This window comes from Camelus dromedarius, chromosome 17, assembly GCF_036321535.1.
Source record: "Camelus dromedarius isolate mCamDro1 chromosome 17, mCamDro1.pat, whole genome shotgun sequence".
Classification (NCBI taxonomy): domain Eukaryota; kingdom Metazoa; phylum Chordata; class Mammalia; order Artiodactyla; family Camelidae; genus Camelus; species Camelus dromedarius.
The window spans coordinates 46208736-46224586 of record NC_087452.1 but is presented as its reverse complement, the minus strand read 5'-3'; the positions used below and the strand labels follow the sequence as shown (position 1 = coordinate 46224586).

At 44.5% G+C, this 15851-nt stretch overlaps 1 protein-coding gene across 1 annotated transcript in view; it reads right to left on the bottom strand.

Annotated features, from left to right (window-relative positions):
- The window catches only part of GADL1 (glutamate decarboxylase like 1), a 133997-nt gene that overhangs the window by 57078 nt on the left and 61068 nt on the right, over window positions 1-15851 (bottom strand). The window lies entirely within an intron of this gene.

Here is a 15851-nt window from a genome sequence, read left to right as displayed (position 1 = left end):
AGTTTAAGCCCTATTTCTGGCAAGGCATTTGGGATCTAAAAAATCCCAGGTTTCCTTACCTGTTCTTCAATTCATCCACAGTTCCCTGAGCATCTTTGTTCCCAGAGAATACCTATTAGACTATCTGCCTCCCCGGCTACCTAGTGTCCCTCAAGCACTAGCTCATGCCCCATCTGTATCTCTGTTCATTCACTTGACGTCATCTCCGTTGTAATATAACATTCAACACATTCAAAAGAGCATGTGCAGCCTATGTGTAAATTGTGGAGTTTGCTAACACCGAACATGGTCTTTATCTAGGTCTGCCTTTCCTTTGGGCTAAGTCTCAAATCCTGCTTCCCCTCCAGCTTTTTATCTGCCCATCCTGTTGGACTCGATTCTTCCTTTCCCATTTGGCTGCATTTGTTGGCTTTGACCCTGTGCCGCCCCCTAACTCAATGAGCAGTCCCATGAATTCTCTTGAGTGGCCAAGGGCGGGAATCACTCCCAGTCCATGTCCACATCCACAGAACTCAACACTGTACCGGGCACAGAGGAGCCTCACGAAGCAATCAGGGTGATAACGCCACTCCCCACATTCCACACTTCTCTCACTTCCCCTGACGTGAAGCATGAACAGAATAAACACAGATGTAGGAACTGCCAGTTTGGTGCATCTCCCCAACTTTCACGATGCAGAACCATCAGTGCTGGGCAGGAGGTACAGAGAAGCTCCCCAGGAGCCCCAGAGGTCCTAGTGGAGGACACTTACTGAAGAGAGGATGGATGGCATGTATTCATTGGACTGATGAACTTGTACCTCAACAATGAAAAGATCTCAAGGTATCATATTCCAAACAAAAGCAGTGTCTTACTATTGTGTCTTACTCTTTTCCTGTGTGGACACTCATCTGAATAGTACGTCTTCCAATATCAGAAAGCATGACCCTACACTATGTAAACAATGACATACCAACCATAGTCAAGAACTCCAAAAACCTGCTCATCCAGTATCCAAAAATAAACTGATTTTTAAAATAGTAAAGAAATCCTGGTAAGCCTTCAGCCTGGCTCTGGTGGTAGACTCGGGGGAAAGGGAGATTCCTCCGACCTGATCACTAAGGTAGAAAAAGCTCCTTTCCTTTAATCTTGACTTTAATTCTATTATCAATCTCTCAACTAAGGTCTACCACCATGGCATCTTCCTCCCCTCAAAGGCCAGGAAATTTGGTTATTGCTTCCACAGCAACTACAGCCTGACCATATATTACAACATTAAAAGGTCACCACATTTCAAGGACAAAGCACGCACGCACACACACACAGACCTGCCTCATGATTATAAATTTACTTTCATCAACCATGAGAGATGCAAAAAAATCTCCAAAGCAGATGAACTTTGGACACATCTGGGGCGAGTTTCAGTGCCTCATGCTAGTGATTGAAAGGGAGAGGAGGCTCATCTATTATCGAAAGACAAATCGCATCACCACAGGCAAACGAAGAAGTGGAGAAGCCCCGAAAGCACATTGCAGAATGACTGACTACCCTGCGGTCATGACGCTGCTCATCTTGCTGCGCTGAAAACCCTCCTGCCTTGGGAAGGCTTCCCCAAGAACAACAGGAGGCTGGGGATTTACTTTATCGAAAATAAATGAAAACTTTCGCCCCCAAAAGTTCTCGCTTTGCATTGTTAGACTCTATCCTTGTATTAAAATGGATGAGATGTCCTTAGCGTTGAGATAGGCATCAACCAAGAAAACACGTTCAGGTTGCTGGTGAAGCATTTTAGAAGAAGGATAGTAAAAGTTAACATGTTTGAAAACACTTAGTGAGTCACTATTGGGCCATCAGAGAGAAGGACTGTGCTTCTCTTGCTCATCTTTATGTTCTTAAATCCCAGCAAGACAATAAACACTAGGTACCTGAATTCCAGAGACAAGTATTCAATGAGAATGCAAAGTGCTTCACTCTGACGGCACCTCAAGGCGTCTTCGGGATTAGCAGACACCGTATCAGGACTGGCACAGTGGCAGGTGAAGGAGATGCACTCAAAGCAGCCTCAGCAAATAGGGGACTTTTTAGAGACTCCTGTATTGGAAAACCCAGTCATAGATAAACTTCATGCACAGTTAGATCCAGGAGCAGACCTGGAATCTGACTTTTTCCTCTTGTCCCATTTTCTCCTGTATTGGCTTCCCTCGTAAAGCAGAAAGCTGGGAGGAAGCCTTGGAACAGGGACTCCCAGTCGGACCTGTGAGCCCAGAGGGAGGCTCTGTTTGGAGCAAGAGGAGAAAAAGCCTCCGCCGGTGATGCTACCGAGCAGAGAGGGACGCTTGGCCTCCCAGCCTCACTCTCTGTCTGAAGGCAGTTGGCATGGGAGCCGGGGACATGCGGTGCCAGGCAGAGGATGGGTGGAAGATGACTTACAAGGTAAAGAGAAGCAACAAACGCCGAGCAAGCTACATGAGTCCAGAAACCACAGCTCTGCTTCTCAGCTGGCACATGACACTAAGGATCGCAGCTGACAGTTACAGAGTCATCACGGTGTGTCTGACCCTGGATGTGGATGAACCCATTTAAATCCCACCATGACCCAAAGAGATGTTCTACCAGTTTTTCACCACCAGTGCACATGCGTAGAAAGTGCACCCCAGCGAGGTTCAGTTAACGATGTCAGGTCGTGTAGCTGCTGAGTGGTGGGGCTGGGTTTCAAACTGAGGCTGCTAAGATTTGGGGTGTGAACCCTTTACCCATCACACTCCACCATGCCCATTGAGCAGTAGGAACTCAGGTACGTGTAGGGGAGAGCGCCCGCAGACGCTCAGTAAGAGTTCTTGAAAATGGCAGTAGAGAACATACCGCCCTAGAGGTCCGAGCAACTTACATCCCGTTTCAGACCCTGCCGTTGGTCCTGGAAGTATGACTTCTGGTCTTCCTAGGGTCACATCTTCTCTGCAAGGCATTCTGAGATTTTTCTAAGTCCTTGTGACTGGTGATTGCACATCACCAAAACCACATACTGAGTCATGAGGTGGCATTTTCTTCATTGTCAAGGTTAGCTCAGCCGTCTTTGATTTCCACTGGCCAGACCAGATTCTGCAGGCTCTTCCCACGAGTCAGCGACCGCCCAGTCCGACTTCACGTCCTCGCTCTTTGCAATCATGTTTTTCAGCTTATAAAACAAAAGCTGCTAAAAACTCTTCCCCTACAACTTTTCCCATATTGTGTGCCAGAAACTATCTGAACGCCTTAGGAAATGGGTAGACCAGTCATCACTGTACAAATTCATTCATTCCAAAATTCTGCCTTGAGGACTTTGGTATCACAAGCAGTGTGTTGCTAGGAGCTTGGACACACAACCCATGGAGGTACAGAGCATCTAGAATAATACGTTGTTGACTGCATGTGCAAAACTAAATTTGGACTGTGAATAGCAGGAAGGCTTGGTTGTAATCTAGAATACAAAAGTGAACTTTTGAAATGATTGTACCTTCTGATGTTTATTTATTTACTGAGGAGACAGGTCGAGAGCCTTAATATATGCCAGAAGCTGCTCCAGGCACTGGTGCTGTTATGGTGAATGAGCCATCGCCGTCCTTAAGAGGGTTAAGGTGGAGATGGCAACAGAAAACAGGCAGTTACAGCACAAGGCAAGACTGGGAGGAAGAACACAGAGGTGCATGAAGGAGGGTCACCTTTCACTAACTTCGAGGCAGCTGGTAGGGCTCTTCGGAAGCAGAAATGTGTCACCTGGGAGCTGAAGGATGGGGAGCAGGTGAAGAGGAGAAGAGGAGATGGAATGAATCTATGCTATGACCGGATTAATAGCTACGAAGGAAGAGGAGCCAAGTCACCACGGGTCTCCAAAGCCACGGTGAGAATGATTGGTCATGGAATTTCCTACGGCTCCTGGAGATATTACAATTTAAACTCCAGGGCTGATCTGGCAGAAGAAAGTGAGCATCAGCAGATGTGGATTCTGCTTTTGATTTAGCCGTTCAGGGTCAGAGCTCAGAGCAAGTTCTCCAGTTCTTACTCCCTGCTTCCCTTGTCCATTCTGGAAGGTGTGAGGGTCGGATGCTTGCTGACACCCAGGGTGTTTGTGCTTGAATTTTCGAGGAATGGGTGGGCCGTCTGTCCCGCGGTCTCCTGCCACGTGGTGCCTATTTGAGTGTGTGTCCCTGCCACTTCAGCGTCTCCTTCTATAAAGTTCACGTCAGCTTCCGCTGTCTCAAAACACGGCTGTGCCGTTACCCCTCTTCACAAACCCGCTCAACGGGGTTCAAGCTGCTTCCAGAACGTTCCGGGGTGCCATGTGCTAGGTTTCCAACAAAGAATGGAATTTCCTCTCCTGTTTCATTCAGTTCATATACCAAACACTTTTAAACACTCGGTAACCAGTGAAGGTGTGTTCCTTGAGGAAACATCACTTCACCATGATGATCTGAAAGGGAAGTTTTCCAGGACATACACTTGTCTTTGTCTTCTTCTCAGGGGCTGTGGTTACTCTTCCCTCCTCCCCAAATCCCTAAGCTGCTTTACCCAGCTGCATTCAATCTCTCCTCCCCTCAATGCATTTGACATATTTTTTAAAGCCATCACTTCCAAGGTGTGGGTGTGTATTTTTCTAAGTTATCAAACAGCTCTGACAACTCTGCACCAGTTCAAGGGAGAAGCAGGGGAAAGGGCCCTGCACACACGGTGGGCACAGCTCTTCATGTCCGGGCCCTGAAGATTCCCCTGCTGAGGGTGGTCCAGGCCTCGGAAGGACACAGCCTCCCCCGTCTCCCCCACCCACAGGCCCCTCCACAGCCACTTCGCAGCCAAAGGGCAGGAGGCTTAAGCAGCAGCCCTTACTATCTAAGTGAAATATATCAGAGAGAGAGACAAATACTGTATGATACCCACTTATATGTAGAATCTGAAAAATACAACTAGTGAATATAACCAAAAATAATCAGACTCACAGATACAGAGAAAAACTAGTGGTAGGGGAGGGGCACTGCAGGGGCCAGGGGTACAAACTGTTGGGTGTAAGACAGGCTCAAGGATGTGTTGTACATACAACACGGGGAATAGACCCAATATTCTGTAATGACTGTAAATGGAAAGGAAACTTTAAAATTATATAAAAATTAAAAATTTTAAAGATTAAAAAAATAAAATAAAATAAAATAAAGCACAAAAAACCCCAGCACCCCTCCAGGGCCTGCAGACTATACCCCAAAATTTAAGTACCAGGGAGGCGAGGGCTCACACACCCGGGGGCGGGCCAGCGAGGGTCCACGCACGCTAGCTTTCTCAGTGTGTGTTTCTACGTTACCTTCCTAGGACCTCCTCAGAGAACAAAGGGGCCAAATCCGTTTGACATCATCTGTGAAAACTGACGGCTATCCTGGACTCTCTGAGCCCTCATGTTGATACCCAGGCCCCACGTCACTTTCCGGAAAGCCTCCTGGACCATGTCAGGTGGTTCTGCTAAGTTCCAGGCCTGCAGATTTGATAGGTATTTCCGGGGAACCGACCCAGTACTTCAGTGCTAGGCCTGGTCCCCCACACCTCACTCCTATCCTTCCTTCTGAAGTGTAAATCTTCCCTAAACCCCCTCGAACTAAGGGTGAGAAAGAGCGGATTTGGAAATGACGAGACTGAGCTAAGAGGTATTTTTAAGAAATGTAACTTAATGATCTTAGGCGGCGAGGGTGCCTACAGGAGAAAGGAAAGTCGGGCTCGGTGTCTCCAAGAACGTGTAAGGGCTTCCATAAATAGGCCGGACATCTGATCATGTGGCGACCACTTGGCAATACCTCTGGCGTGCCCAGCGTGCATTTAAAAATAGCTCAGTCGGGCCTCTCTCTTAGGACAGGGGGAAATTTTCTGATCTTCCTCAGGCAATTACCAACACACCGTCTCTGTTGGATGTAATCTAAAGCAGCGTTTTTCAAACTTTGACCACAATCCACAGTAAGAAACCATTTTAAAATAGTGACCGCATCCACCTGGATAGACGTGAAACTGAATCAAAAGTTTCATAATAGAACACCCATCATTACTCTGTGAAATGCACACTGATAGTTTCCATTCTGTTTTATTCTCACCGGTCCCTAAAGAGGAAAATAAAAGGCTGATGTGACTTACAATGGACTGTATAACTCAAGACCAGTTAGGAGGATGGTTCTTAACCCTAGACAATATTAGATTATCTGAATAGTTGTTTTTTTTACAAACAGCAACGCAGGGTCCTTCCTCCTGACCCCAAAGTCAGAATCTCTGGTGTGGGGGAAGGAGGACGTTATTTTTTAAAGCTTCTCAGCTGATTTTACTGTGCAGTCAAGATTGAGAGCCACTGCTCTGATGGGTCTGGACCTTACACTCCCCGTCTAGAAGTTTCAGTCAGCATTATATTCCTGTTACCTCTAGAGAAATCTCGCATGTTGAGTTTTCACAAGAGCATACAGACCAGGGTGATTCTCTGACTTCTTTTTGTGCTGTTAGTGCCATCATCAAAGTTTTATTTGCGGGTCAATACAAGCGAAGAATGACTATATTATGCCATGCACCCAGATAACCAGAATACAGGTTGGATGTGGATAATGCCAGAGGGAATCAGAGAGGGAAAAAAATGTCCCAAGCGATAAAACACACGTCCAAGCAATTGACATGGATGGGATGTGCAAAAAAATCCCCCAAAACCCTCATCTCTCCCACTTTTGGATTCGCTATGTTTTGTGATATGAGACAAGATTCACTTGTTTGGGGAAACTTAATCACCTCAATGTGGATACAGGTAAACCTCGCTCACTCAGCTCCGATGGGAGGGACCATGACCTTGCATTGCTTCCATGTCTGAGTGTCTACGATTCTATCTGAAGTATATTTCTTTTCACCCTATGTTGTTGCAAAAGGAATTTAAGGCAGCTAACAAAAAATCAATATGGTGGGATCAGAGGAGAAAAGGAGGGAGGGGAGGCAGGCGAGGAGCAGAAGGTAGGAGACAGGAGGGAGGTGGGAGAGGGGGGAAAGGGAGAGGAGGAGGAGGCGGGGTCCAGCACAAGAGAAAAGGCGATGGGGAAACTCCATGGCCCCTGGATTGACATCTGAGTACAAAAGGCACGTCCACCAGAAGGAGGATGAAAGGGGACAGACTATTTGCCAACTTCTTGGCACACCTGGTTACATGGGCACAGCAGAAGCATCCGGCTGCTTCTGAACCACCTGCTTCTGAGCTCTGCGTCTTTCCTGTGACCTGTCACCTGCATCACTTTGCCCCGGCCCATCACTCCTCATTTGTCTGTAAAGAGAGGATAACCTCCCAGGGATGGGATCCATGGCGCAACGTGTAGATGAATGTCCAGGAGAAAATACTTATTAACATGAGACATATGTCTTCAGTCTAGATGGCTTAGTTGCACATGGACAGATGCACATGGAAAGGAGGTCTTTCAAATCGGATAAAACAGAGCTGAGCAAGTATGCGGCTTTGGACGGAGGCTAAGGAGAGTGTTTCCACAGCAGGAGCACAACAGTGGACAAAATCAAATCAACCCATGCCTCCAGCTTACTGGGTTGCTGGCCGACACTCCTGGGAGCTGGAGCATCCAGAGGGGCTGGCCTGGAGCACAGGTAAGAGGTCGATTTTATCCAGGGGAAAGGTCGTTTCTGAGACACCATTCCCCGATCTTCTCTGTACAAATCCCACTGAAGAGCTGTTGGGAATTGTTAAGATTACCGGAACCACGGGCAATCCGACAGAAAACCGGCCTAAATGAGAGTTTAAAACAAATGAGGAAGCACTTGGTAAAAACCTTTGAATAGAACCTAAGATGTATGAACAAAAGCACTCTTTCTCTGAGACTCACGTTAAAAGACGGAAGTGTGCTAAAATGACAAAGAATTTCTGCATGACACAAAGGGCCATTTGTTCCTCCAGAAGAGTCTCTGTGTTCACACGTGGCTCACTCCTCAACTTGGACGTAAGCAAGGAAAGAGAAGCCCTGCTCACTGAGTGCCCGCCACGTGGCTGGTGACACGCTGCGCACTTCCCAGCACCGTCTCACGCGGTGTCCTAGCACTTCTTCAGACAGGAAGCGTCTCCATTTTACAGAGAAAATTATGGATGTTCAGAAAAGTCAAGTGACTTGTCAGAGTCACGTGGCAGAAGCAGGGGCATAATTTGAACCCAAGTCTTGTGGGGCTTTAGGGGCCACAGGTGGATGTCCCCACGTTGAAATCTTATTTAAGCCCAGAATTTCCTGGTCAGACTGTGGTCCCAGAGCAGGGGGAGGACAAAGTCCTCTCCTCTGGACGTTAGGAAACAGGGATGGGCAAACAGTCCCTGTAAATGGCCAGAGAGTGAATATCTTCAGCTTTATAAGCCACGTGGTGTCTGTCACAGCTACTTAACTCTGCAGTTCAATGACCAGACCACACATCATCCATTTCTGACTGTTTAGAACTTGTCAGAGATCGGGGAATAATTGGGGTGAAGGCGTCACCCCGACCCCTACCCGGTACCCCATCACCTGCTCACCCTACCCTCTGGGAAGGCACTGTGGGACGGCAGGTCCAGTGTCCAGACCCACAGGGACCTAAAATGAACCACAGCTATCTTTCTTCTCCCAGCCTCACAAAATCCATCAAATTGGCACAGTGACGAGGGACAATGTCTTCTCTGTGGTCTCATCTAGCCTGGCACTGATGAATGACATTTTTGGTTCTAAATAATAAGGATAAATGCCTTGACTCTAGGTGACGACCTGTCTCAAGGATGCCTAAAGCAGTAGCAGCATTGGGGGTGGGGGGAAAACCCCACATGGGGAAAGTCAAACCCCATGGGGTCACATGGCTTCACTGCTAAACTCTAAAGCCAGCGTCAGGCTCCACAGTACACGGACCATTGCTGAGTCCGTGAAATTAACCTCCCCACCAGTCACCAGTGACTCATTTCTCCCAATCACAATCTTTTTAAATTAAGGAGACATAGAAAGGACTCCACTCCCCAGGAGATTTATCTCTTGGGTTTCAACTGAACCCTTTAAGGGAAGGGCATCCTATGACACTCATAACTAGGAAATAAACCCATCAGAGTGACTAGCCTTCTAACGCTCGCTATTGCAACCTCACTGGCGGAAAACAATCTGTTCCTCATCATAAATAAATTCCTGGTTCTCTCTAGCTCTGCAGAAGGGTTGCGCATTTCACTGCCTTTCACTACGCGCCTGGCAAGCTGGATGCTGAAACGGCTCAGCCGCTGACAACACTCTAACTGAATGCGCAGGTGTTTCTGTGACTGGACGTCGGAGGCGTAATCCACACCATGGTGCCGTCTGAAACCGGTAATAAAACAGAGGAATAACATGTCAGGAAAACATCTGAAGGGCACGTAATGGTGACACGTGCTTCTCCGTGACAGGCGCATGAGGAAATGTCCTGGAGAGAGAGCAGCCCCGTGAGAAAGGCACCGTGAACGTCTTCCTGACAAGCGCTGTGGAGCTGGAAACCAGCAAGAGACCATCCATCTTTTTCATTCCATTTCAGCTCTGGACCAGGTTTAAAACTCAGCAGTCCATTAGTGAGTTGTCACAGCATGAGATGGAAGACGATTCTAGAAGACACAATTTAGGCTCTTTGCGCAGCTCACAGCTTCCCCTTACTTCCCTTCTCTCCCAAAGAGACAGTCACATCTCACCACTCCCCATGCCACCCTCCAGGTCCCGGCTGACTGGACCTGAAATGGAGAAGATGAGGGATTGGGGATTAACACCAAGATATCCTAATTTAACTTGGATCGGTCTCTTGGGTAAAGGTGTAAATAGCATACCGTGACATGCAGGATTTTACCTGTCACGTGAACTTAAAAACTAAATTGTTACAAATTTCAAAATTATATCATGTTGGACACGCAAAAATAACACTTCACCCTTCTTTTGATGAAAACATGTCAGATTTGGAGCTACGTTTACTTCTAATGCAAGATATTTAATCTGGTCACTTCCAGCAAAACTCAAAACTCAAACTGAGTGATTTCTCAGACCATGCAGACATAAAACACAGCTGACCAAGACTTTTCCTCTGAGAGTTTTCTTCCTCTGTCTCTTTATGTAGCATCGCGGGGACATGCACAAATGCCCCTGAGGAGGGCGGCCAGATAAAATACCAAACAGCTTATTATATTTGAACTACATATACATGTTATTCAGATTCAGAAAACGAACACTTTTAGTAAAAGTATTATCCATGCAATATTTAGGACATACTTATACTAAAATATTATACGTTGTTTATCTGAAATTCAAGTTTAACTGAGCAGCCTGTATTTTCAGTTGCTGAATCTGGCACTGCTTCCCCCGTGTGGCCACTGACGGCCGTGTGCTGACTACCTGCCCCATCTCAGCTCCTCCCAGGTGGTCTTCCCGTCCTCCTGCTCAAGGGAGACCTGCCGTGGGCTCTGGCTGTCAGGTCATGTGAGGGGCGCTCCTTGCTTCCTGCCCCTTTTCCCAGCTCTCTTGTGTCCTCTGGCTCCTTCTCAGTCACTTACCCTTCATGTCCTGGCCTGTCACGCTGAAGTCTACAGAATGGAGGGCTCGCTCAGCCACTCCCCTTCCCAGCTCTACTTAGTTTCTGCTTTCCAGACTGACTTGAGAGGTAGGGGAGGATGCAGGCTTCCCTGCTTTCTGAGTCTCACCTAGGACTTGAGCCAAGAGAGGAAAGAGCCCACATATTCTATATTACAGGGAAGTTCTATTCTTTCTTGGACCCCGTGGGTTTGCTTATTTATATTGAATACTTGGTTCCTCTTCAAATCCTCTTCCCCTGTCCCCAAACCTGAGGACTGCTTATCTGCTGGGGAAAAGAAGGTGCCAATGAAAAGTGGATTCTGGATGATAAGATGGCCTTTCAAGAGTGACTTTTGAGTTTAAATGGTAAAAATGCATCGTTCTTGATCTCTGCTTTCACTTTGATTATCTGACTGTAATACAACAGCCAGAATTTCATAACGTAGCTTAAGCACTTGGGAAGTTAAAATCACTTTTATAAATCCCTCTAGGATCCAAGAGTAAATCAACACTGTTATAGATTAATTGGAAAATAATTTAGTTGAGAACCCTTCAAAACAAAACTTAAAGAGCTGAGCCAAGCCTGACTTCAAATGTAAAATAACATTCATGCAGAACAAAAGCATGAAGAAGCAGGAGTGTATGATAACAGTTAAATACATTTAATAAAGTACACATTGAAGAACAAATGCAAGAAGTGATTCTGATGAAGCGAAGGAAAGCAAACTAAGTCAGAAAAAAATTAAAAAATTTTCAGGCAAGGATATAAGGTAAGAATTAGATGGAAATGATAAGGAGATGATGTATATTCTACTAATATACTTGAAAACCTCTATAAAATGTACTAAATATTTGAGAAAATGTTATTGAAATTAATCAAGCAGAACGGGAAGTTCTTAACAGTTCACTAAAAAATGGGAAAATCAACAATGAAAGAGTTACCTCCACCCCAGTTTCTGAACAAGAGTGGTATGGTTGACTTTTCTGGACTTCTCTCATGCTACCATCATTATTCTAAAACAAACAGGACAGTTTAAAGCTGGCACTCAAGATGCCGCCCACCCAAGATAACACACATACATGCACTCATGTGTGGACACACACACAGAGCACATCGATCGGACGTGCACAGAGGCCAAAATCTAAGTATACAGGTCCCTCCATACATTAAAGCAACTTACTGCAATTAAATGAGGTTAACCAGTAATACAGAAAATCAGTTAGCACATATTTAACTTTGTTCCAGGGCTAAAATGATAGAACTACCCTATCAGATATTAAAAAGGGATACGGTAAAATTCAATACTCCTTGCTGGATCGTTGCTCAAGAGGATTTATAAAGAATGTACATCTTAAGGCAACTTTAATAGAATCAGAAGGAAGATAAAAATGCCTTCTATTTACTGTTATTACTGAACATATTTTTGGAAGCTCTATCAGTGCGTTATAATTGCAAGTGATACAAAGCCTAGCTATTAGAATGCAAACAAAATTACGGTTATATACTGATATGATTACGTATTTAGAAAACACAAGAGAATAACTTGAAATCTCTCAGAACTAATAAGGAATCTGGCAAGATAATGGTGGTTGTTATTAAACAAATGAATAATTTAAATGAAGATTCCATAAGCCCGAGTGCCTCTATTTTTCAGATCAGAAGAAGGGGGTAGGAGGGGGTAAAGAAAGGAAGATGCTGGTTATAGAAGCGAAATGTATGAATCTAATCTATCAGCAGAGATACAGTAGTTCGTTAATAATCGTTGATCGAGAAGACTTTAAGTGACTTAACTTTGGCTGTGCATTATAAGCAATTTTGTGTTCCTCATTATGCCTGACACTATGCTATTTTGATCATATATTGCTTTAAAAATGGGAAAAAATGCCAATAGCTGGTATTTTAAAAGTCACCTCTGTCTCAACTAAGTTGTCTAAACCAGCTTCTCCAGCAGGGCTGTTCTCTTACCTGAGCTACACTTCCAAAACCCCTGCTTATTACCCTATTACATAAATGAAGGGTGTTATATTTTCATGATTTGCTTAAAATCTGTTTCCCCTCCCAGCCCTGGAGCTCCCTCAGGGCTCGGGTTAATTACCCACCAAAGACACTGGTACACATTTGCAGGTTGAATGTGAGGATGAGCCATTTAACGAATGCCTGTCTCCCCTGGCTGCCCTGAACAGCAGCTGATTATTAAAAAGCTAAAGCCTGACATATATCAATTCTAGTAATAAACGACTAGATGAATTTGAAATGCTCCTACTGAAAATCACAAAAAAATGCTGGGGGTCGAAAACATAAAAACTACGTCCAATAAAAAGCATAGCAGACCTCCACGAGGCAGAAATAAGCTTCTGGGAGGTACAAGGAGAGGAATGGAGCTCAGGGAGGTGAGCCAGAGATGCTTCCTCCCCACCACCCCCAGGCACATGTTCAGACTGAGGGAGGGCGGCTAAGACAAGGGCCAGAAGGGGGAGGAGGAGGGAGCAGGGAGCATGGACCCACATGTGCAGACCTGGTGTATCTCCATCACTTCTCCTCCCCGCAGGCATTCCAAGGGCTGCAGGAAACAGAGTTCAGTGGTGTGCAGTGTAACAGGGGCACCAAGCATCCTTTCCCTTGTTTAGGATGGGAAGCGGAGGGAACGGTTATTATACCCTGAAGGCCCAGAACATGCTCAGCCTTGATCCTGGACTGCTAGTCCCCCCGACGCCCAGAGAACGAAAGTAACATCCTCTATGAAGAAAGGACTCCAGGTTTCAAATTATTCCTGAAGGTAATTTTAAAAATAAAATACTCAGTAAACCATGGAGGAGTCTAAGGTACCTCTCTAGACAATATGAGAGCCAGGGGTCACAGACTTAAAGAAGCAAGAGGCATGGCACCTGTGGGGACCTACAGCACATGCGGGGACCTAGGTACTAGAAGGTTAGCAGCGGCGGACTGTAAATCTGTGCTTAGAATGTTTGGAAATTAAAGCTGACTTTAAAAATGTCAACAAGAACCTAGAGACCTTACATACATGAAAAAGATTCAATATGATATTATGAAACTGAAAAGACAATCATAAAGTAAGGACCCAAGGGATGGTGTTAACAGCAGACTAGATATAGCTGAAGAGAGAATCAGTGAATTTCAATATAGTCCCTGAAAATTATCCACAAGGAAGCATGGAAAGACATAAAACATATAAAATAGAGTAAAAGACAGAAGAGACAGTGAGAAGGTCTAATAAGCATTTAATTGGAGAACCAGAAAAGAGAGAAGAGGACACAGGGTCAGTAATTAAATGGAGAGTTTCAAAAACTTACGGAACACGTCACACTAACAGATTCAAGCCCAGCAAAGCCCAAGCAAGATAAACCGAACAAAATCGACATTAATAACATCATAGATAAACAGAAAATTGAAGAACGCTTGAAAGTCTTAAAGGAAGGCAGAGAAAAGAGGTCATTTTGCCATCAAAAGAATGGCAGTCAAGTAGCTAACTTTCTAATATACAACACAGAAAGACTGAAAAAAAAAAACCCATTAAAGTTCTAAAGGAAAATTACTGACAGAATTCTATCCCCAGAAAAAAAATGAAATAAAGACATTTTCAAAGAAGCAAAGTCGAATAGAGTATGCCGCCTTTTGATTCATCAAGAAATTACTAAATACAGTCTTCAGGGAAAAGGAAAATGACACGAAAGGAGACCTCAGGGACAGAGGAAGCAAGGAAGACGTGTGCACAAAAAAGTGCACAGTAAATGTCTGCAAAAGCCCCACATTAGAATCACTCAAATGTTCATCCACAGCAGCATGGACAAGCAAATTGTAATACGCTCACATGGAACAGTACAGAGCGGTGTAAACGAATAACCCTCAGATCACGCCACACACAAATGAGGGTCACGGATGTGCGGGAAGTTTGAGCGACAACAAAGCCAAACTAAAAGAAACATGTACTGTGTGATTCCACTTATATAACTTCATATAAAGGCAGAAGTACACTATATTATTGGAGGATGCGAAACTACAAAGCAAAACTGAAGAGAAAAGTAAGAAACTGGACAATAGGAAGGAGCCCGCGGAGGACTTCCGGGTTTTGGTTCTTTGTTTTCATCTGTGTGGGCACCATCTGCTTATTCTTTTTATAAAAATAAATTACACTGTTTACATGCATTTCATGCCTGTTTTTATATTCTCCTTATATTTCATAATAATTCATCGAAAAAAGATCAGCATCGTCTGAACTCCCAAATGGCCCTCGGAATGAACTACCAGAGAAGATACTGGTTCCTTCTACAATCAACAAAACTCCCTAAATTATGATTTTCCATCTGCATCATAATGACCTAAAGGCAAGTACGCTTGCTGTATGAATCCATATGTCCTCACAAGCATGCGCCGTATGAACCTTCAATATGTGAGATATGGTGATGATTTTACAGTTTGTTTTTCTACCCAGTCCACAATTAATTTATTATATGCCAGTAACAATTTTGGTACAAATTAGGGTTTAAGTATAAAAGTCTATATAAAATAAATCTATATTTACCATCCCTGAGTTATCTACAAAATGAAAATGGCTCTTTTCTTCACGTGCATTTGCACTGGCATTTTGAATTACCACGGGAGAAAAATCAAAACAAAATAATGGACTCCCTGAAATTATCTGGCCTTGAAACAACAAAATGAGAAAGCCCAATTAGGAGGACCAGATATGTTTTTAGGTATCTTCCTTGGAAAACAACAAATATGACAGCCAGACATGTGCAAAGGAAAACAAATGGAACAACTTTTTCCAAGAAGTCAAAGGGCTTCAAGCATCATACCAGAGAGAAGAAATAGGAGAGAAAGCCTTTCTGTAGTGAGTTAATAGTTTAAAAAAAAGGGGGGGGGGGCAAAAAAGGCAGATGCATAGAATCCTTTAAAAATGCTAAGACCAAATTTTAGCCTACCCACCGAGGCAGGTGCAGCGACTAATTACGGCATGCCTTCTTCCATTAGCTTCATTCCAGGTTTCCTTTCATGTCCCTATCCTTATGTTTCTCACTTTTCTTAGATTTTAACTTCTGTAATCTTCCTGCATTATGGGCCCCTGATCAGTTTTGTTACAAGGTAGGGTAGAAAAAAAATAGATCCACACACACACACTCACACTCTGCTACCTCTTTTTGGGGTATTTTTCAACTGCTAGTTTTTGTCAAATCATAGATGACAAAGAGACACAAAGGTAGAATTATCCATTTTTCCCTCATGGTCTTTTTTTTTTTTTTTAGCAAACCTAAAGTCTTCTGTGATGAATGGCGGAGAAGCAAAGTTTGAGG